The sequence below is a fragment of the Ostrinia nubilalis genome, chromosome 13, assembly GCF_963855985.1.
Source record: "Ostrinia nubilalis chromosome 13, ilOstNubi1.1, whole genome shotgun sequence".
Taxonomy (NCBI): Eukaryota; Metazoa; Arthropoda; class Insecta; order Lepidoptera; family Crambidae; genus Ostrinia; species Ostrinia nubilalis.
Window position 1 is genome coordinate 653690 of NC_087100.1, and position 23270 is coordinate 676959.

Here is a 23270-nt window from a genome sequence, read left to right on the forward strand (position 1 = left end):
TCACTTTGCATACGAAATCACTTATAATCGCTCGTTAATAAAGACAGGTGACAGGCAGTGGCATGTTAATGCAATAGGTTTGTAGGAGAAACCGTGTTTTTTATGTAAAATTTATCCCTTTATTTATCCCTTGACAGGTAGCTACTTAATTACCTTTGATGACTACACTTGATCTAAATATTTATGTACTTAGTGGAAAATTCTCAATCCACGCCAGCAGAAGTAACTTTTCCAGTATAAAAATTATGTCAAACAATTATTAAAAAAAACTTAAATCCATTCACAAACCTTCATGCCGAAAGTTCGTTCATAAAAAGTATTAATTAAAAGATCCCAGGGAAGCTTCGAGCGGTAATTACGGTGTAAATTATCACCGGGGCGTACCAGCTACCGTGTCGAGCGATTTGTCGGTCCGCCCCCGGCGACCGTCGAGCGGCTGGCTTATTGTCTACCGGTGCGATTGGTGAACGAAGCTGTGTAAAATTTGGTTGTGAATTAGTAGTTCTCCTTTTTCAAAGATAATGTGGTTAAGTGAGAGGATAGCGTATTCGACATGCCTCAAGTTGTGGGTTGGCCTGTGGCTACGCGGCTGGGGGACTCGCCAAGGTTGTGGAATGTGGATATTATCAGAGAACTATAGTGTTCGGTGTGGCCCAGGGGATTGAAAACTGACGGTGCATTCTTAAAAGGTCTCGCACACAGAGGGCTTAATTCTGTAACGTTTGTACAGCCTCACTCTGCGTTACTTTTACCCACGCGTACAAGCCAATGAGTGTCAAAAAGAAATGTGACAACTTCATTAGGTTATTGTCGCAAGCTACGCACTTATTCCTTTGAGCAACTCAACATGTCCGTCATCTTCAATATCCACTGCAAGAATACGATCCTCTAGTTTGTACCAGAGTCAAATGGAGGATTTAGTCTACACCCTGAGGAGTGTAGCGTTCAGTGTGAGCGCTCAGACTTGTGACAAAATTAGATGATTACATTTTTTAAAAATAACAATTACCTAAATAAACCTACCCTTTAATGTCTATTTACTGACAAACAGATGCATCATTAACTATCTCCAGTACATCCATTCCTTCGCTACGCCTATCTAAATGTCTGGCATATCTAAATGCCATCTATGTCAGTATTGGTTCTCATCATCAGACCAATAAATCGGGCATCGAATCGCTATTCAGCGCGCGCGCAGCCAATGATATGGGCATAAAATGTCGCCGGCGCGGCGCAGCCGGCCATACATTATTCATTATAGATTTGTTTTTTACTGATACTAACTTATCGGACTAATCGGCCATTTGGTGGCCATCCGTCACATAGCAAGCAGAGCCATGTTTTACCTAGCATCGTTAGTTTTACGGCAAATACATTCAATTAAGGATAGGTGTGTCAAAACCGCAAGATATACTTTAACATACTAAGAATCCTACCAAGGTATGTAGTAGCCGAAGGTCCATATACTATAACATACCAAGAATCATACCAAGGTAGTAGCCGAAGGTCCTAAATACTATCAAAGAATTTGAAATTAGACAGCTGCGCACTCTACATCTATTCCAATATTGTAATTCCCGTTACAATTCGTCAAAGCTAATTTAAACTGTGTTGTGTACTAATTGACCTATTACTCTTTTAACGATAGCATTAAATACTGCAACAACTTCGTTTTAACACCCATTTCTTAACAAATACCTTCCAAAACCAACGTTTAAAACATAAAAACGCAGTATATTGACAGAACACTAAACTTTTTTACGACAGCTGGTGTTATTCTTGAATACGTAACGTTGAACAAAATATTGTAAATCAAATGGCGAGATATTAGCACTCGAGATTAATAAAAACATAAAAGAAGCAAACTAAGAAAGTTCGATTTAATTCGATAGAACATGTTTTTGAGTTTTTGAATTACATTACACCTACTGATTAGAAGTTCCCTATACTTTGATCATGTGGACTGAAGAGGAATAGAACTCTCTACCAAACTCTGTCTTTTCATACCTCTACAATCTGCATACATGCATCATACTATATGCTTGCATCATGCATAGTTGCATACTACAGGTGGTGACTAAGGTAACTGATTTTTTTTTCTTATTTGTTTCGCTCTTGGTAGAGCGATCGTGGTCACGTTGAGGCGTTGTTCACATCGATTGTAGAGGCAGATACAACTCTCCGCACGATCTCCCGCCATTTTTCTCTGTTTGCAGACTGTCTGAATGTGTTTACTAGACCCTATAATAGATCTACTGTCCCTAACTATGCTGTGTACCCGTTTAAAATAATCATTTGCAATATGTACGTGGCGGATGTCTTATAGATTATACGAGTATACGACACAGCCCGCGAATACCAATGGGCTTAATAGGTCTCTGCCTCGGTGTTATTCTACACGCCAATAATGGTTTCTATCCTTCGTTATTCACTTATTATGCGAATAGTTTCGGAGGAAACAGTAATGACATGGCCAGGCCCCGGTGTGAAAGCTAACTCGAGGATTTTATAATCATTTTAATGCCAGAGAAACCTAATAAATAAGGATCAGTCTAATACATTTTCTATGCTTAAACTACATGAATATCTAATTTTAATACACACGATAATCGTCTATATGAATATGTAACGAATTACAAAAATATAAATAAGTAATTAAGGCAATGAATATGCACATACGAATACTGAATATGTTGGTAAAAATAGAACCAAGTAAGATCATTTTACGATTGCATGCAGTTGTTTACACAACAGGAGTTAAAATTCTTTGTTAATTTGCATATCTACGATGTGAATAATCTTAAAAGTTAACAAGCCATCGTGTCAACCCTACACACTGTTTCGTTAAGGCGACACGTCAATACTTAATTAATTTAATTATTCGGAATTGCCATTTGACAGTTATACACCACTACAGTAATTCCACCACCACTACATTAATAATTATAAGCTTATTAGTTCATTCACTAGAGAGTTAGCTATTCGTGGAGGGTCACTAATATTAATCAATGATAAATTAAAATGTAAAGAGCGTAAAGATATTGTATCTCTCTCTGTTGAGCGAACTATTGAGCTGTCATGTGCAGAACTGGACGACTATGTTATTGTATGTGTATATAGACCCCCATCTAGTAACTATGAATTATTTGAAACCACAATGGAAGAGGTACTTAGAAGAGTGTGTAATAGTTCAAAGAAAGTAGTTGTATGTGGAGACTTTAATATCAATATAATAGAAGATTCCTCTCTTTCAATACGGTTTTTAAATTTATTCAAATCTTTTAACTTGTTAAATCTTTTCTCTGAACCAACTAGGGTGACTCCAACATCAGCTACTTGCTTAGACAATATATTCTGTAACTGCTTAGTGCTAGAGAAATCAATAATAAATTTTGTTAATTCTGATCATTGCGGTCAAATAGCGTCATTTCAACACCATTTTGTGCCATCGAGCAAGGAAATAGAATATAGACCAGTCACTGCATCCCAGAAAGACAAATTTAAATCTCAAATATCTAATAAGGTCCCACTTTTGCATTACTTTAACTGTAGTATAAATATTTTATATGAGCAATTATTTGAATTAATTAAAAATGAGTTCAATAAATTTTTTCCTAAGAAAACAATTATTATTAAAAACAATAAAACTAAATTCAGTGACTGGGCTACAGTAGGTATTTATATTAGTAGGAAAAAAATGTTTGAATTATATGGTAGAAAAGCCTATAGTAGCGACCCGGACTTTATAGAATATGTAAAAAAATACTCAAAAGTTTTTAAACAAGTTTGTACTATGGCAAAATCTATTTACATACGTGACAAAATTAAAAACTCTGGCAACAAAATTAAAGCTACTTGGAATTGTATTAATAAAGAAACTTGTAGAATTATATCTCGGGATGACACATTCGCGTTAAAAATTGATAATAAGTATATTAAATGCAATGATAAGGTAGCAAACGCATTCGAAGGTTACTTCTCAAATGTACCAATCATAACAACAAGCAATCTTAATTCATGTTCATATCAGGCAATGTCTCTTCTCGAGGGTTGTGTTGATGTTTGCAATAGCCCATTAAAATTTAGACAAATAGACCCCATAGTTATTATAAAAACTTTCAAAGAACTAAATATAAAAAAGACAGAAGATATATGGGGCATATCAACAGACATAATAAAACCCATCATTCCTCTTATAGCTCCCCATTTAGCTCATATCTTTAATGAATGTATTAACGAAGGTCAGTTCCCTACCCTGATGAAACATAGTAAAATCATACCATTATTTAAAGCAGGAGACAAAAGTGACCCATCCAACTTTAGACCTATATCGATACTACCTGCGCTCAGTAAAATATTTGAAAAAATTATTTTCAATCAACTACTGTCTCATTTTAACTTAAATAAACTGTTTCATGAAAAACAATATGGGTTCACAAAAGGGAAAAGTACGACCGATGCAGGGGTTGCTCTTATCAAACACATTTTCGATGCTTGGCAGGAGAAAAAAGATGCTATTGGTGTATTTTGTGACTTATCGAAGGCGTTTGACTGTGTTGATCATCAAACTCTGTTATTTAAGCTAGAACATTATGGCGTATCAGGCAAGGCCTTAAGCCTATTACACTCTTACCTCTCAGACAGATTACAAAAAGTAAATATTCACGGAACTAACTCTTCGGGCGCCCCCCTAAAAATGGGAGTGCCCCAAGGCTCAATACTGGGACCATTGCTCTTTCTGATTTATATAAATGATCTACCTTTTTATTCAAAGGACCTTTGTGAGATAGTATTATTTGCTGATGACACTTCTTTAATTTTTAAAACTGACAGGCGTCAGGAAATATTTGACGACGTGAATAATGCTCTTTCCAAAGTATTAGACTGGTTTACAACTAATAATTTGCTATTAAACGCAAAAAAAACCAAATGTTTAAAATTCACTATGCCTAATGTCAAACAAGTTAATACTAATATTACAGTAAATAATGAACGCATTGAACTGATAAACTCTACTGTCTTTCTAGGTATTACCCTAGACTGTAAATTACAATGGGGCCCCCATATTGCTGCCTTGGCGGGAAGACTTGGTTCAGCTGCCTTTGCGGTGAGAAAGATCAGAAACTTGACTGATGTTGAAACAGCAAGGCTTGTATATTTTAGATATTTTCATAGTATTATGTCTTATGGTCTTTTACTGTGGGGCTCAGCAGCAGACATAGAATCAATTTTCATTTTACAGAAAAGAGCTGTTCGGGCAATATACGGTCTTAAACCACGTGACTCGCTTAGAGAAGTTTTTAAAGAAATCAATATATTGACTGTGGCTTCGCAATACATATTTGATAACATTATGTATGTCCGTAAACATATACATTTATTTACTAAGAAAAGTGACGTCCACTCATTTAACACGAGACATAAGAATAAACTTGCTGTTCCATCATTTAGGTTGCATAAGATAGGTAATTCATTCTTGGGGAAATGTATTACCATATTTAACAAAATACCACACAACCTTGTCGAATTGCCAATAAACAAATTTAAGATACATATAAAAAATACCCTTATGTCCAAAGGGTACTACAAGGTTCGAGACTATATTGATGACAAGGATGCGTGGTCAGTTCAGTCTGCACATATTTGATGTACTTAAATTTGACTATTCTTACCGTTAGATAATTCCTGGCAATAAGTGGTGACTGAGTTTGTTCCGGCGTTTCTTCTCAGCACTTGCCATATGTTTGTCTCGAAGCGCTGGTAGGGCCCAAAAGATAAGGAGACATGTAAAGTGCCCCATAAGGGCTACCTTTTTCTTTTTTTATTATTTTCTATTGACGTTCATAAGTGCCACTTGTGGTCTAAACTGAATAAATATTTTTGATTTTGATTTTTGATTTTGATTTTGATACCGATTACGGTCGCGATAGCATCTCTTCTTGAATATACAGGGGGTTTCCATCCAAGGAAGTTCATTCATACAAATTGATATGATAGAAAAGCATTATAAAATAAGTTTCATAAATTAAACTAGACATCAGGAAACATCGCTGTTCTATTATTGCTACTTTTAATAAAGAAAATTGTAAGGGGCTCATATTACTTATTGTAATTTTTTTTTCGTTAAACCTTTATACAAATATTACAAGACAAAGGGCACATCTTATTTTTGACGAAATGAATGTGCTTTCATAACGCAAACAATATGATTAGTAAATAATAAGTTGCTTTCCAATAACTTTGACATACACCTAATTTGCTCATATTATTTAATATTAAACACATAGCAGTCATAACGCAGCGTCCACTTAGATATATTTGCAACCACCCTGTATGTCAATTCCCATAAATAACTTAGGTGTGAATGGTGCTTAGTTATTAACATATAAATGTCTGAGCGCGTGCGTTCACCTCGACGTATTGGCGCATAGATTAAGGTAAGTGCCCCCTACTTCGGTATATTAAGGCTCTTACGACTTTAACATTTTATTTAAAAATAACCAAGCATGATATCAGTATGAAAGCTTTTGTATGCTAAACTTTGGTCTTTTGACAGTAAGTTAATACATAATTTATAGTTATATAGTTTGAACTTTTTTTTATATTAATTGTTCTGCGGACCTCTTGTTTGGATCCTGTTTCGTGACAAAATTTTGCTCTGTTTCTAAGTTCGTGAACTCATGTCCCCTATTTCGGGACAAGGTTTTATGCATCCAGTTAGGATATTTTAATAATGATTAAGGGTTTAATAAATTTAAAAACGATAATATAAATTTAGAATAAAATAATTATGTGAAAATGACGATATTACTTCCCTGAAATATTCATAAGAAATAATGTGAGTCTAGCTAGGTACGTACCTACGTATAATATTTTGATTTGTTAATTATAAGAATATGTGAAAATATTTATATAACCATTAGAAATGTAGGGGGGGGGGGGGGACTTAACCCCCCCACACCCCCTTCGTATCCATAAAATTTTGATTTGTTATTTCTAGCGATATGTGAAAATATTTATTTAACCATTAGAAATGTGGGGGGACTTACCCCCCCCCCCCCCCTTTGTACCCATAAAATTTTGATTTGTTATTTAATTTTGTAACGATAAGTATGTGAAAATATTTACACAAGCCATTAGATGCCGGGGGTGGGATTATGGGGAGGAGGGGGGGGACTAACCCCCCATAATCCCACCCTTGGAGCTGTTTCTCTTCTTCCCATAATCCCACCCCTGGAGCTGTTTCAAGTGAGGGTAGCCCCCCCCCCCTTGAAAATAACCCCAGATACGCCAATGAATGACTCATAATAAAAAGTAAGTAATTAATTAATTTCTTAGGTAGGTAAGTATAAAAAACTAAAAAATATGTCGATTTCTTTGATGGTATATGTCATAAAAGTACCTAACACCATACATTTATATATCACGAACTTGGAAAAAAGTAACAATAATACGGTTCCTTGTTTCGTGATACTGATTATTCCAAATTCCCCAAGTAAAATTTATGGATTATTGTCAAAATGTGTCAATTAACTATTATCTATCTAACATACAATACAAATAAACAAAGATAAATAAAATAAATCGAAATAAAACCAAAATTATGCTGGTACTACTTATGCTAATTTATCTTGAAATTGGTCATTTATGTGAACTTCAAACTCGTGTCATATAAATTCTAGTGAACGAAACATATACCGAATTTAGGTCATGAGAAACTTAAATAAATGCATTATTTGTTTCATAACTTACATTTAATTTATCATAAATAATTATTTAAAAACCAAGCATCAAAATGTTATCCATAATATCCTTGAATCGGTAGTGTCACGAAATAGGGGACACCCGAAAAATAATATGTACGCTATTTCGTGAGTCAATTAATCGCAATTTTAAAGGAATTCTACGTTTTCATATAACTTTTTTCTAAGCCAAATCAATTGTCAAGGAACACATGAAACCACTATTACAAGTTTTATTTAAATGGACGTTCCTTCGCCTTTTTATAAGCTTAAGAAGTTGGAGCGCTAACCTTACGGTGAGAGCAACCTTTGCAAGCCGCACGGATGTTTTTGGCTCTCTGAGAGTTTGAAGCTTCGTATTGCTCTCATTTTTGGCGCCACAATGTTGGTACTTGATTTTTTAGATAGCTTAGATAATAGAGTTTTTATAGTAATGAAGAATTTTTATAAATAATATTCCATTTGCTTATTATTTGAGCTAGAAAAAAAACTTACGAACTTACGTACTATCACGAACTAGTAGCCGTTTACCTTATACGTTTATATGTTTGTCGGTCTGTGTTTAAATTTATTAAGGCCGGGTAGCAGTGAAAATGGCGAAAATGAGGTTTTCATTTTTCATTTTTGAGGTACTAAACAGTAAAATTAAAGGCTAAGATTTTATTTGGGCATAGTTGAGGATATTTTCTAGGGCTATTAACGGATGGAAACACGATTTGATGAATTTGACTCGATAGAATAAATTCCCAAAGTTACCTCTATTCGTTTTCTATTTATGGTTTTATTTTTTAAATAAGCGATTGGAGATTCTGAATCTTTTACTAAACTAAAGTTCAGAAATAACTTGAGGGCTTTTAACGGATGAAATTTTTATATTGCGTCTTATTTAGTTACTATGTTAAAAAATGTGGAAAAAATCGCCCATGACGGCTTGGACAATCTCAATCAGTCGCGCGGTGGCGCTTACGGAGGACGGACGCGTGTCAGTTTTTTGGTCGTGACAGTTCGCGATTTGTCAATATTTTTGACAATGATGACTTTGATGAGTCACAGTATAATAACATCAGTGTTACTGGAGAAAGCTAAAATTTTTGATAATTAAGAATTATGAATTTTGTCTACCTATTGAAATTTAAATCGTTGGCATCCTTTTAAACTAAGACCCTACTCATGATACATAGTATGTACATTCCTCAAATATGAGACAAAACCAATGAGTTAAAATTACATTTTAATAGTACCTACATATAATCGTCTTACACTCTTTAGAAGAGCACAATGACACAAATAAATAATAAAAATTAGGTCAAATATAGGGGCAGCTGCACGTCACTGAAAGACGATTCTGTACTCGGCATCTGGGCTGGAGAACATGAATCCTTGCTTACAGATGCAGATGTAAATAGAGTTATAACTGGACAAATTTTACATGAAATGTTTAACAGAAATCAGTTAAAAGACACATACATGGAATACCAATAAGGTTGCGGAGGGAAAGCTACCTATTATAAACTAGCGGCAGCCCGCGACTTCGTTTTACCCCCGTTAGATATGATGTTTTACTTCGTTGTTGATAGATGGCGTTTCACGGCTTCCCCCGAATGAATATTTACGAACGTCATACCGTAGTTTGTCCAGTGCTGTAGATTTTAACCAATGACGATAGATGGCGCTTTTTAGACACGTCTTATTTATTTATTGAAATTTATTTGCCACATATCGTCATAATGTTAATCTGGGTTATAAACAATAATACTGTGAAGTTTCAACAAAATCCGTTCAGTAGTTTTTGCGTGAAAGAGTAACAAACATCCAGACATCATGACATCTAGACACCCAAACTTTCGCCTTTATAATATTAGTAGGATATTTCACAATCCAAACTAATATTTACTATTTAGCATTTACTTACAGTAAATATTAGTTTGGATTGTGAAATATTTAAAATAAAAAAAAGAATAAAACAAAATAGGGTTTCAAATTACCTATCTATATCTAATATTATAAAGAGGTAAAGTTTGTGTGTTTGTATATTTGTTAAATTGTAAGGGGTAATCTCGGGATCTACTGAACCGATTTTAAAAAAATCTTTCACCAATAGAAAGCCACATTATATCTGAGTGTAATAGAATATATAAAAACCGAAAAATTCCACGCGGGCGAAGCAGCGGGCGGAAACCTAGTTTATTTATAATTATGTAAGAGCATAATTATTAAAGTCGAAGTCAAACATTATTTATTTGTGTGAACCTATATTAACGAGAGATTACAAGGCGTCAAATATTTCAAGAAAAAAATTAAAAACTATATTATAATGCTAAATTTTGCTCTCATGGAGCCTTTACCTACTCTGACAAATTAAGACTTAGAGAAGAAACTAATAATAAAACCATTTAACTGTCCTGCAATGAAAAGCTTGATCGGGTACAACACCTCAAGTTATTTCAGAACTTGATTTCATTAAAAGACTCCGAATATCAAATCACTTAGGTATCTAAAGTCAAACGATTCTGAAATGTCAAGTGGCATAAAGTTGGGACTAATGAATAACCCATTAAGATAGTAGCGCCCTCCTGTCAATGACATACCTGGAACGATAGAGTATTGGACAACTAATGAAAATGCTTTGTCCTAAATGACTGACGGATATCGTAGAGACCTGAAAGTTGGAAGGTGTGTTCTTTGTATGACGTAGGCATCTCATAAGAAAAGATTTTCCGAAATGGGGTCATGAAATGAAGGGGGTGAAAAACGGGGGCAAAGTTTGTATGGGACAAAGTGATTCCTTGGTTCAATCTACTTGAAATTTAGCTTAACAATTCCTTAATATAATTCATGAAAGACGTGTGGAACGGGTAGAAAGTAATTTTGGCAGTCATTTTCTTCGAAGTTGATATCAATACTACTTAGTGCCTTTGATTTAATTACTTTTTATTTTTACAGGTGTTTGAAAACTCCATGTCAGATTGTGTTCAATGTCAAGACAAGTGAAATCTCAAATTGAAATGTCTCAATCTCAATGAGGAGACTCTGTATTTATTCCTAGAATTCCCCTAACACCGTCAAATTGCCCTTTCGAATTCAAGACAGTGCAGTTTCCCATCAGTCTGCTTCGTAATGACTATAAACAAAGCTCAAAGTCAAACTCTAGGGACCTCTGCTTAAACTCCCATGAGTGCACAGAGGTAAGCAGGTAACCGCCTGTGATGCTCATAGTAATTTTCGATACAGAACCCCGTACATACGTCATACATATTATAGAAAGAAAACACCCAGACCAATACAAACAAATATGTTTCTGCAATTTTAGTATGATATTTTTATTAATAAACAAAGAGACTGAACAAAATTAATGCGTGTACTGATTAATGTTATTAACCACATGCAAAGCTTCGTGAATTGCAACAACTATAATTTATTATCCAAGCTCTAAATAATCGCTACTAAGAGTAACTTATCATAAAATGTTTTTCCAGTCGCTCAAGCTTCCAAGGGCCTACCGATAGGTACCGTAATCTTGAAATTCTTTAAGCCGGCGCAGAACTTCCAGAAGATCAGGCGACGCCTCGGCCACTTTGAACCGTGTTTACTTCTGCAGTTATATTTCATATTTATTCGATTCTAGAATATATTCCCAAAAAGTCTGTAAGGTGTTTTAATTTGTATCACTTGGATATGATTTGTATTAGAAAGTGTTGTGAGTGTGACGCTTGAAGGGAAGGAAGTCGACCTAACCTAACCAACTGCGTATTTCTATACTATGTAGCTGGAAATTGTGGCGGGAGCTCTTTGGCGCGCTGTCTTCGGCGAAGAATTGCGCGCGCAGATTTTGACAGCGCGAAATACCTACTTTAGCAGAAATACCAAGCCTTAAGCAAATAGCCCACGGTTACAAGCATAGACAAAATGTTTTATAGACCCACCCTTTGATTGTCGGCATTAAAAATATTGGTAGAGGAGAGTAGTAAATTAATGTATTTAAAAACTACAGGAGCATTAAAATGCTTAACGTAAGTGCTAATTCGAAAACCTCTTCGTGTTGGACATGGTCATGAACATGAATAAAAAAAACCTAACCGAATTGAGAACCTCCTCCTTTTTGAAGTCGGTTAAAAAGAGAGCTTATTACATCGATAAAAGGAAAGCTCATAATAACGATTGAAGTAGTAATGTAGAGCTATTTGAAGCCAAGGCTTTTAAAATTTCGACACGAATGATCAAAAATAAAACGCATGTACGAGTTATGAAAATAGGCAACTACGGGATGTTTTACAGAACCTGTTATGTATCGCCTAAATCTGCTAAACCTTGGTCTAAAAGTGCATTTGAAAGCCTACTTGCAAAGTAAAATTAACTAAGTAAATATTTATGAATTTTAAGTGGACAGTCAAATCTCGATAATCTCGCACTGTCTATGCAGTTAATTTATCTATAACAAGCGTCTCTAAGGTCTCTACCCAAATGACCTTCGCAATACTATGTGTGTTTGTTTATTTGTTTATGGTCTACTCCAAACGGGGACTTTGACTCGGGACCGGGACTGGGACTTGGGACTTGGGACTGACAACCGTGATTTGAGCGGAGCTTCATTTAATAGAATTTAGTAGTAATTTGTTAGTGGTTAGCGGCCGCTTGAAATTGGATACTTACGTTAAATTAATAGACTTTATTTCTTTAAAGATTTTTACTATTCAAATTAACGTGTCAAGTTGAACTTTCTCGACTCTAGATTATTGAGCTGGTTATACATGGGTATTGTGAAATCATTTTGTGTATTTGTTCATGGAACTGCAGCTTTGAGCCTTCATCCTGAAAGACCTGAAAATAATTATAATTCCATGCTTTAGGCGCAAAATTACAAACACAAACTACTCACTCTAGCACTGATTAAATCGTGACCTTTTGTGTTTGTGCATTCAGTTTCATTACGGCTATGATCCAAAAACCAGACTGAACTACAAAAAATGCCTTTTCAGATGTCTCGTACATTCAGATTCTCCTCCCAAAAATGACAAATTTAAAATGATGCAAACCTTATTTACACAAACCTGTTATTTTTTATTTCAGAGCACGTTAAGACTCGTTTTATATAACACCAATGAAGGAGAACTTTTAATCCTATTTCATCTTGTATTCATTTGCGATAAATTGCTGCGGGACATAAAACAATAAAATTATACCGCTTAAAAAGGTGCAAATTTAATGATCATCGGGGCTACAACGCAAACTATTATAGAACCTTATAAAGAAATAGCTAAATAATGAGCTGGATGTGAAGTCATCAAAGCACAATTTTCTCAACGAGCGAATAATGTAGAAGTACGGATACCATTGATGGGTTATAAATCGATTTTACAAAATCGATGTTACATGCAGTTATGCAGAATAAATAAGCGGGATTATTTTTAACTTTAATGAAATCGCTAAGTACATTTAACGGGATGCCACTAGCATGTGACTAGTATACAGAATAATGAGTAAAATCTTTTATTCCATCTATAGCTTAAATCGTAGTGTAATGTAAACTATTGTAATTTTATTATACTCGAATCTTACATTAACCGCTTTCCCATAGCGATGGAAATGGAAGTGTTTCCGTGAACAATTGAAAGATCCTACGTCTTCGCGTAACAAAGTTGATGGCATAAAGATTGGAGAAGCGCTGTGATGCAACTGCATTACTCGAATCGTTTTGTCCGTTTTAAAAATAGGGCTGCACATTGAAAGTGGATTGAACTTTATTTGACTAAACAATGTAACAGCAAAGTATTTTTAACTGTTTCAGGGTTATGAGAGTCATTGCAAGTAAACTAAAATTATGCAAAAGCTCTGCTAATTTCACTTTTTATCAGAGTAGGTCACATGAACTTCTAGCAATGAAATGAGGAAATAGAGTTTTCTTGTTGCAGTATTTTGACCCGTAAAAGTATTTTTGACCTTCATTTGTAACCTAAAAACTGATTGTGTGATTATTTTCGAAAGGGATAACCCTCAAATACCTGCAAGAGAGTGTTGGCGTTAAAGCCAAAGACGAAACAATTAACGTCCACGGAGCGCGTAGGCCGAAAAAAATTAACATATCGAGCGCTCGACTCGTAAATACATCTGTGTATCGAGTATCGATGCGCGTATCGATTACCATCGAATCGGACGCCTCGCTCTCCTGCTGGGAGCTGCCTGCCTGGTACCTGCGCGCAGGCAACAGGGGTCGAGACGATTCCGATACGATCTCGGAGTGTAGCTTTTTTATTAGCTTACGAAATTGTCCTGAGGCAATCCATCCACTCCTTCCTACGTCTTGTAGATTAACAACAATGGAGTCAAGCTTTTTGCAGTCATAGAAATACTTGGACATGTAGGTAGGTACTAGGTACCTATCTTTTATGTATGGTTTATCTATCCGTTGCTAGAAAAAATAAAACAAAAATTATTGAATTGATATTCACAACCAAACTATGGGCATTAACATGAGTAGGTATAGTAGGTACAATACCGGTTTGTAGTTACTAAATAATTTTATCTTATTTCGATTCCAATATCACGAGAATACCAAAATCGTGCGGCGTGAATCCCGTCCGCGTTATTTATGAGAAAATTACTTAAACAAATAAATTAAATTACACCCGTGTCCGGTCGCCAGGCCGTTAAATAATTCAATTTGAAATTATATATCGTTATAATAATTCCATTCCATACGTAACGTACGACGTTAATATTCTTTATAGCGAATTTAAACGTTATGGCTTATTTGGTCGGCCATTTTGATAATTAAAGAATAATTTAGGAAAATTCGTGGTCGCCGTCATGAGACATGTGGTACCTACGATGTTTCGCGAGGTTGAATTTACTTATTTTAAGAAAATAAACTCTTTTTGCAAAAAGTTAATCTTACATGGTTACCAATTTACATTTACAAGTACCTACTCGACATAAAAACAATTAACATTAACCACCGTGTCAGTGCTGAACGTAATTTTAAAATCCCGGCTAGATGGTAGTGGTTTATAGATTTACGTACCGAAATCTCAGCGACATATTTAAATGATTTTAACCCTAGCGATTACTCAACGCATTTTATGATGTCACCAAAACAGATAGGATTATTAAATAACTTGAAAAATCGAATTGCCTAAGGTGGAAATTCGATTTTTACAAGCAATTTAAAGTTAAGATGCTACTCTTAACTCTAGAAAATTTTAATATAACTAAGAGGAAGTTACCTAATTGTTTAAAAATACTTTTTTCTTTTACAGGTATCCGCTTTCATTCCTGCTTTGCTGTTAGTGCTGTGGTAAGTACTCCATTCCATTTATTTACGACTAATACAAGCAAATATTGAGCTTATTCCAAAGATATAATCACGTTTATTTGCTCCCAGTCTAAGCTAGAGTGTGAATTATGAAGTAATAGCTCTACCACGTGTTCGCGGTAACTGCAGTGTGGGTCCGCAGTGGGTCAGCTAATCGCTTGCGCAACAGACCACCGCGGCTGCGCCCGCGCCGTGATTAGGCCCGTATTCGTACGAAAGTTAGGGCTGCTTCTCTAATATATTATGCAGCTAATATTGAGATATATTGAGAAACGTAAGAAATGTATCAGGCTATATGATAGCCTGGCCATGGCTGGAAGACCTACATCAGCTGAATTCAAGGCCAGACTTCTTGTAACACAAACATCAGGTGCGATTGGTGTCAAATACCTGCCTTGTTCTGTATAAAAAACACTGACTGACACCTTAAAGCTAGGACATTATTCTTTGGGTTATTTCTACTCAAGAACCGCTTCAAGAATATCCACATTGAGAGAATACAACTTAGGGAGAGTTTAATTGAAGTAAGCTATTCAAAAGCGTTCTCCACCTTATACTCTCTGTAAGCTTTTGAACTTCTTTTAATTGGTACTTACATTAATAACTATTGCCTCCTGAATGATGGAAGTAGTACCTAAAACTAAGGATCTACGGGTAAATAATCCTAAATCCTGGCTAGCGGCTAGCCTGACAGCCCTGATGTCGCTTGGCATGCGCTTGCACACAACTGGTTCAAGGTTGGCGCTACACGACCCGTGATTCAGCCCACCGCGCTATGCCCATAAATGTAACACGTATTTAGTTTAACATGCAGTTGTTAATAACTACCTACTGATACTGAATGATTAACTACCAACGTCTTATTTACTTGTTATATGATATCTGTTTTAAAGCTTATTTCTTGCTGAAGTGTTTTTCAGTAGGATTTTAAATGCTTGTCATTGATTCTATAACTTAAAATGCCATTATGATTTGGTCCTATAATACACAGGTAAACAGCCCTTGTCTGTGGTGGTAAGCAAGTCAGACTTATAGTATCTGACTACATCAAGGTAAAATACTGTTCCACTACAATATCCATGCGACTATGCAACAAAAATGTGTTTATTGCTTGACTTTCCCAGAAAGAACCAATGGTCCTGAATTCGCAAAACTACAATGAGTGTTACCCAAAGAGTCTGGCAAGTCGCCCACGAGATTAAAATGCCTTAAGACCTGTGCAGCCATCTTATCTAGCTTACCATAAGTAGATCATTGATAGACTGGCTGAACAACCAACTGCTTCTGCAACATAGTACTAATCATAAACTTCTCTATAAAGCATACTATCTTCCCATAGACAATAATATTTATCGCTTCGATGTCAATCCATCTGTCCTGCGGTTGGCGTGGGTTCGATTCCCAGCACACGAGTATCCGGTTACCTCGGCATAAGTCGTTGTTTTTATTGAGTCCTTAGGACCTGTCGTTTGTAACTGAAGAAGCTCTGTTATGATCATCGTTATGATTTCGGTGAAACGGTATCGCGAGCTACGACCAACTAACTTGAGACTTGTGTAATTTAAACCTTGCAGTGCACAAGTTAAAGGCCAGTTTGATCTAGTTAGATTTGTGTTTACTGAAATATGAATCATACTTAATTAATATACTGCATAAGATAACCAAACGATTTTTCATAATGTTCTTATTCTCTTCCGAGAAGGAAGGACATGAAATCGATTTACAATTTAAAGACAATTTTTTTCAGCCGTTTTACTTGGATTCAAGTCATAAAAATTTACCCACTTGCGAGCAACTTGCGTGAATCGTACCAAGAAGGTATTCTGAATAACAAATTAATGATGTTTCGTTGCTCAACAATTAAATAGATTAGATAATTATGATCCTCTATTGTTTCTAGATCTGCACTTGGAACTTAGTAGTCGCGGGTAACCCCCCAAAAGATATCTGATTATGACTGATAATAGCTGGATTTTAGAATGACTATCTAACTCTAAATTGGAAGAACTTAATATTCGAATATTATAATAATCATTTACCAAATCTAAATATCTTGTTGACGATTGTTACAACTTTTAAGCGATTTTGAATCCTAACCCTTTAAAATACGTCTCCAGGTTATTTAGAACAACAGCTGTTGATAACATTCGGGACATAAATCATTTGTAACAACCCTTTAAACGCGTTATCTCTAATCTCCAGTGTCTTTTGAATAGTGTCCCTCAAATGGGACAGTAGGACTACCTGCCCTAATCCGACACCCCGTTGGACGGATGGGCCGCTTGATAGCGTTGTGACAACCTTGGCACACCGTGACAAAGGTGTTTTCAACGATGTGCAGTTTATTCAAAATAACAATTTAATGCAGTTTGCAGACGTAGATAACACAGGGTGGCCGTTATATAAAGTAATAGAAGACAAAGGAAGCTCGTGAGAAATTAATGAGAGACAAAAATATTATGTTTTTTTTCTAGAGTCAGTAGGGTTTAGACTTGTGACTTTCAAATCGGCTTTCCTTACATTTATATCCTTAAATATACTCGTAATTACAAGATAATAAAGATACAGATTCTACTGTCACAATATTAGTCCTTACCATGAGCTTTTTAACTCCTGAAAATGAGTGTTATTTTTTGTCGTCTAGCTGATAAACGGTGGATTATGTTATATCTAGCAAATGGTTTAGATTAGAAACAATATTATTTCTTAAGGAGTTTTAATAACATTTACATTCCGAGGACCCCTTGTTTTGAAGGGTTCTTTTGCACTACATATTTTCACCTCATGCTCGTCACTGTATATTCGCAGTGCAAGGGAAGGTTACCCCGTACATCTAACTAACCGGACGTCAGCCCTCAGCCCTTTCATAACGCTTAATCCGGCCGTCCCTTAGGATTCGGGGGAATTCAAGGAACGCCAGCTCCGGGGCTTACCTCGACTGGAATAACAATACATAGGGAAACCACAGAGCCGTGACTAATCCATTGACAGCATGTAGATATCTATAAATGAGTCGCTGAATGTATTGGTACTGCTAATTGAAGAACTCATTCAACTCAACTCGAGAATTGCTGGACTAATCATGTTAATTTATATTTTAATGTTCTTGAAGTGTGGATGCAAGTAGGTACTACTATGTTACCACTGGAATCTGAGTGTTGCTTTAATTTTTGAGGCCGAGAAGACTCTCTTGAACATTTTACTTACCTACTTGTGTGTCATCATTTAAAATTCTCAAATTTTCCAATATTCTCTCCGGTTACCGGTAGTTACATAATCACTACACTAATCGCCAAAAATTGTCTTACTATTCAAAAATAATATAAGTTACATGACAAACATACAAACCATTGGAATGTTTTATGTGAGTCGGTGGAATTTGCTTGAGTCTAGAAAAAAATCGATTCTTGCTTAGTTTTTTTTTTATATTGAAGACATGACAAATGCATCCAAGAGTTGGCAGCAGATAACGCTGCAAAAGGATCTGCAGGCTTTAAGCCGTTTGATTTACAGCCTACCTGACCTACCCGCACGCCCGCATAAGAAACCGTTACTTTGCGTTTTTGTTCTGCTTTTTAGGGCCCATTGTCTTTGGTGACACAATGCATCGAGATCCAGTTAAGCCGAGTTGACATATCTAAGCAAAATTATGACTTCAGAAAAAACACTAACGATTCTGCAAGTTAGTGATTGTTTCTTGAACGTGCTGATTTAGAAAGAATAAAATAAATACTTAGTTAAATATGGTGATAGGGAAGTTTTCTTGTTGTGCTTAGCCTTTACCTCTATAGTCTTCTTCTTCTTCTTATTCGGGCACTCTTGTCAGAGTGTTCGTGGTTGCGCTGACGAGGAACATGGTGGGGTGATGTCATCACAAAGGCCACTGAGTCCACCATGGTCCAGTGTAGGTACTCGCGATGCCTCTAACCGTCAGAAATGGAAGCACATCGCCAGGAGAGCTACCCTCGGAGATGACATCGCCCCACCTCTATAGGTAGCCTAGTTTAAATACTAATAAGCATCTAAATTAGGGCCTCCGCTAAAACTCGTGCGGTTCTCTACCGAAAATTAGTATGAGCCGCGCCCGCGCGCGAGTTTTAAGGCCCTTAGATTAGAATCACTCTTGTCATCCCAGTGATACAGTTACAGTCGATTATGAATCACATGTTCCATTGAGTGTGAATCAGTGTGATTATTTTCACCTGTCAGTCCTTCTGTCCTCTCCCGTTTTGTGGCATTGTCTCCGAGGCGCTGTCTCCATTCGCATACATTAGCCTAAGATTAACTGATTTAGAGACGCTTTCTCCCAGACTCGAAATTTCTCTCTTTTATAGCCATACATTTGCATTAACTAGGTAAACAAAGTGGCATTTCATAGGACGGCCGTTTAAAACACGGTATGATGTAAGAAAGCTTTCAAACCTACGTATTATGCACGTTTTATAGAGGAATTCACACGATTCTTATGCTAAACGCAAATTTATTTACAAATCGTAGAGTTAAATCCGATGCCGACAAATATTAGCATTTCAATTAGTTTCAATTCCGAACAAAGTAAGTAGTATACATGTAGCTACTTACCCTCAATTTCAATAGAGAAAATTAATAAACATTTATTTTATGAGGTAAAGTAATCGTTAATATTTTTAAAGTGGATATTTAAATATTCCAATTAAGTAGGTACTGATTTAATATTAATAGATTAGATGGTTTGGAACCAAAATGTCAATTTCATTGTAAGGTTGGAACTTATGTTTGGAATGTTGACTGTAATACTAATATTCCTCACGACTGGTAAGTACACGAATATGAACTTAGAAATCTTAGGAATGCGTCATATGAACTTTGTAGCCTGGTAGGTATGTATAACTACTATTTATTCGGTAGGTACTTATAGAGTCACATTTTACCCATGTTACACATAAGTACCTAGTACTGGTAGAACTATACAACGGTATATAAAATATATGTATAAGACTACTCTCACCTCTCGTCCCCACCACTGCAACTCCTGTGTAGCCAAGACCTACAGCTTGACTTGTGGCTTGACCGCCAATAAAAACCCAACCAGTGAAGGTCAAGTTTGTTCGGGGAAAAGTTAAACTGTCATTGGACCCACAACGAAATTAAATAAAATGTGTATGGTAGAAAGGCTGTGATTCATAACTTTAAACATAGAAACTTAATAATTACGCGTAATATCAGACACGTGTCAAATTTTCCACAATAAAAATAGCCGCTCTTAACCAATTATCTGGGTTTAAACTAGACACAAATCAAAACTGTGCCCCCGCCCATACATCACGCGGACAACGTTAACAGACGATTCGTAAATAACGGGCGTTAAACTCGCGTTAATATTAGGGTTAACATCTGGTGGATTAACTGGTCCTGTTTGGACTTTTTACTTTCGCTTCGGTGGGGAAAGGTGAATCGAAGAATGATCGTGAAGTTAATTAGGTATTATATTTATTTGTTTAATCTTTAATTTCAAATAAAAAATAAATAAATAATGCGGGCAGCGCAGGACCGTGCATTGTGGAAAACCTTGGAGGAGGCCTTTGTCCAGCAGTGGACGTCATTTGGCTGAAACGAACGAACGAACGAAAAAATAAAATGTTACATAGTTAAGGTGAACTTAATGTCATCATTAGACTAGATCACATAATGCTAAGTCTAAACTGAATCGAGGATAAACAGGTGTATTTGTAAAGACAAGGTATTTCAAAAATCAGTTTCAAAGACGTTTTTACCTAGAAATAGAATAAAATATTGTTTATTTGACACACAATAGAAGTAAAATACTTCCAGTCGTGCTTCCACAGCCTTCAACAATCGCTTATCTACCCTACAATATTTTTATAACGTAGAACAGAAGTTATAAGTCGTATTGAAACAATTTAAATTAGTTCCAGAGATTAGCAAACATAAGTACCTATTTGCATAGTAAACTAACCAATATTTACGCGTTCATACCTACCTCGTAGATAATTCCATGTTGACAAGATTAAATTGCGGAAGCGTCGAACCAACTTAATTATACGACTTGATTTGTCTATTTACTTATCTAAATTAAGCCACTATCTAATGCTATCCGAGCTGTGTTTATTCATAAATAAATACCCGTCAATCGTTAATGAATAATAAAAAAATGATAACCCATTCTGGCCGGTCAATGAAATCGTTATGGACGTTATTATACCAATTAATGATATCAACATGTAATTAATGTTTAAATAAAGATTGGATATCTTATGTTTTTCTGGACGACCATGAGTTGTAGTAAATTACTTAAGTAGGTATTTATTTTTTCAAACACTCACGAACTAAATCAATTAAATTGTACCTGATACCGATCACAAATTAAACTATTGAATAACCAGCACCGCACTCTCAGCTTTCTGCATGTCCAAAGATTGACTGGAGGAGAATGATTTTAAGATTAAGTCCACCTTTTGTACTTTATTTGTGCAGTGAAGTATTTAAATAAAAAATATCGGCCTATCGTCACCTAAAAACAATTGAGGTTACATACAGACCCTTCTGTCAAAATTTATAAACCACTAGCTTTCCACCAGCGGCTTCGCCCGCGTGGAACTTTTCGGTTTTTTATATAACCTATGACACTCAGCAATAATGTGGCTTTTTATTGGTGGAAGAATTTTAAAAATCGGTTCAGTAGATCCCGAGATTACCCCTTACAATTTAACAAATATACAAACACACAAACTTTACCTCTTTATAATATCAGACGGCTTAACGTCCTCTCCGAAGTACGGAACCATGTTATCTTATTCTCGGACAGTCGGATATGAGCCAGTAGCATAATGAAACTGCAAAAATATGCATGAGTAGTATTAAATCAATATTTATTTAACAGCTCTCACTGCAGATTTCACGGCAGAAATCAACGATACATCAAAATTATTTGAATTGCATCTCCTTCGCGCTCTACTTAGATTATTTGTGTTATTTATGAATACACGTATGAAATTAGAAACGCCTAACTTATAATTATCATAAAATAATTCAGCACCGAGAAAAGTAGATGAATTATTTCTTTATACCTACTATTTTAGGCATTTCTAAATTGATAGTTTTCCTATTTATTTTTTATCTCTACTTCCGAAATATCTGTGAACTAGCGTTTTGACGTTCCTCTCCAAAAGAAAGCTGAATATATTTTCCTGATAATTACAATTCCAATCGAATCCATATCTTACAAAGAGCAAACATTTATGGGAAAAATTAACGCCTAGAGAAACCTATATCCAACCTGGTTTGAAAGCTAAACCTGCGCCCACACATCGGCACGAAAAAAAAAAGATTCGTTAGTTTACGCTACCGAAAATACCCGTATCAATCTATAATTGATAGGAAGGCACTCAGCATAGACAATAAATCACGCTTATCTGTGCCTATCGCCTATTGTTTATGGTCGCTCGTATCATCCGTCATATCGGGCAAGACCGCGGTATTCAGCCTACTCCGGCGCACTTAATTGTTTATTTATGGGCTAATATAATTTTATTTACTGCCATATTATTGTTATACGAGATAGAAATAAACGTTACATCATCACACCTAAAGACAGATTTTATTGTGCAACGTAGTGGGGATGTGGCAACTTCGGTTTCCTTTTCATAAAGATTGAGTAATCGAAATATTTCTACCGAATTTTTTTTTAAAGGAACTTTGGTCATAAAATGCCTTAAATATTACATAATTATAAAATTAATACTTAACGCATCTACTTTAGCTTTTAAATCAATTCGTAATTCGTAGACATAAAAACATCTAAACTCGAATAAAGTTACCCAAAATTTTCTATTTAATTGTTAATCTATTCTCTTTTGATGAGTATCAGAGCCTCCTTATAGCCCTTCCATTTCAAACGCTTTCCTTTATGTTCTCCCATCGAAGAAATTGAGGCCGTGAAAATGACTCTAATCCGCGATCGCCGATACGAGCCGGCGCAACTTTAATCGACTCCTCTGATTACACACCCAATCCCAGATTTAATAGAATTTTTACATTTACCCGCTTTGCGCCCGTCTTGACGCGAATTTCTTCGATTCCGCCAAGAAATGCAATGTACACATTAATTTCCGTCACGTTTAACGACAATAGAGGTGGAAATTTAAAATGCGAAAGTGGATTCGTAAATTGATTCCGGACTCCGGCCGTCGAAGGAATCGGAGAGTAAACGTTTGAGGGGA

At 35.7% G+C, this 23270-nt stretch overlaps 1 protein-coding gene across 1 annotated transcript in view; it reads left to right on the forward strand.

The window, feature by feature from the left end:
- Nucleotides 1–23270, forward strand: part of LOC135077376 (frizzled-2) — a 98653-nt gene that overhangs the window by 41879 nt on the left and 33504 nt on the right. The window contains exon 3 of the mRNA XM_063971905.1: nt 14996–15033. The gene's annotated coding sequence lies outside the window, so the exon portion shown is untranslated. The remainder of the gene's footprint in view (nt 1–14995; nt 15034–23270) is intronic.